Source organism: Bison bison, unplaced genomic scaffold (genome assembly GCF_000754665.1).
Source record: "Bison bison bison isolate TAMUID 2011002044 unplaced genomic scaffold, Bison_UMD1.0 scf7180017864063, whole genome shotgun sequence".
Lineage (NCBI taxonomy): Eukaryota > Metazoa > Chordata > Mammalia > Artiodactyla > Bovidae > Bison > Bison bison.
The window spans coordinates 8052711-8054561 of NW_011494635.1; positions in this window are offsets into that span (position 1 = coordinate 8052711).

A 1851-nucleotide genomic window follows, 5' to 3' on the forward strand; every position below is an offset into this window, starting at 1 on the left:
CCAGCTCCTGGACACCCCCATCGCCGACCGCACAGGGGCCTCCCTGTGGCCCGCCCGAGGCCCGAGCCACTGGGGCCCACCAAGCCTCAAGTCCACCGCAGGCCGGCGTGCAGGTGGGAGCAGACACTCGTGGGAGCAGACACTCGTGGGAGGAGGTTGAAGCCCCGCCCACTGATCTAAACTCGCGAGAGGTGCCTCCAGGCCGCGAGAGCTCCCACGCTTAATGGTGGCAGGTGGGGCGTGGCGTCTTTCAGACGCACTGTATGAGGTCGCCTGAGGGGACGGTGGGGCCTGTGGAAACCAGACTCTTGGTGAGGCCCCCGAGGCTCCGGAGGCCTTCCCGTGACCGCCTGCTGGTAGGGATGAGGGCGTCGCTGACAGGACAGCCTATGGCATGGACGTCGGGCGAGTAGGGGCCGCTGCCTTAGAGGGGCCGCCCTCAGGCCCCGGGGTGGAGGTGAAGGCCATTCGGGGCAAGTCCACTGCCACAGGCTGAATCGGCTCTGCGGACTGCAGCATGTGCGCGCTGCATTTGTCTCCGTGGCCTTTGCTGGCGCTGGCATCCTTCCTGCCTGTGCCTCAGGGTTGGTGGCCTGGGGCAGCCTTACGAAAAGGTGCCCTCGAGTCTGGCCTCGAAGTCTTCGGCCGTCACTGGCCCACTCCGGCCATCCTCCCATGCAGCGGCGTGGGTTCATATTTGGGCCCCAGGCAGACATCCGGAAAGGCCACTTCATACCTGTGAGAGCCGGAACTCGAGGGGTAGACAGACTCCTGAGGTGGAAAATACCCGACTCTGCAGCGCGAGCGACCCCCCTCCCCCGACCCGGAATAAGAATCTGCATTTTGGCCTGGTCTCCCAGGGAGGGCCAGCACTGAAGCTTGACGCAGGCTGGCGGAATTGGGGCTGGCTCCCCTTCAAACCCCTTGGCTCCTGGAGAGTGCTAATCCACCACCTCACCTTCCTCACTCAGACCAAACCTAAAGTTCCCAGTGTCTTTTAGAAGGTTCCTGACATCTGGTACCCCGCACAGCCCAGGCTCCAGGTGGTTGCACTTCAGACGCCACCCCAGGTCCCCCATGTCTCTGTGTCCCCTCCCTGTGGCCCCAGCTCTGCTCTCCCTCCCACATGCTGTGTACTTCCCATGTGGCAGACGGAGGCCCCGGAGCTGGTGGCCGAATGAGTGAACAAACAGCAAATACTTTAAAGCTGCTGATAAGCTGACCAGACTCTGGTCCAGATGGCCCCCACCCCTGCACAATAAGACCCCCAGGTTCTTGCCAGTCACCAGGAGCCACGCCTCCAGCACCCGTACCTGTGCTGCCCGGGCTGGCTCTGAGCCCAGACTTGCCTGTCTCTTGAAACTGAATCTCTCCAGATTCAGGATCTTTTCAGAGATTGTGTCACCTGAGCAGGCTGACCCTGCCTCCAGTTCCGCTCTGACAGGTCCCAGGGGGTGTTCTCGTGTCACTTGGCTCTGACACAGTCACCTGAGAGCCTGGCAAGGGGCCCAGGGCCACTGAGGGGATGGCAGCCTTTAATCAACAGGCAGCTGGCTGAACTGCGTCCTTTCACTTAGCCTGACATGTACAACAGGGCAGGACCCTCGCCCTCAGTTCATTTACATTTCCCTAATGGCCACACTTAATAAAAAGAACCGGATAAAATTAACTTTAATAGTTTAAACATCATATCCATTATGTTGTTTAAACATGGAATCATATAAAAATTACTGAGACAGTTTGTGTTGTCTGTCTTGCATGTCTGTGTGAGCCGTCTCACTTGTCTTTCCATCCTCTCTTCAGACCTAATGTCCCCCAAGCACAGGTCCCAGTCTGTCACCCCCGCCCTCT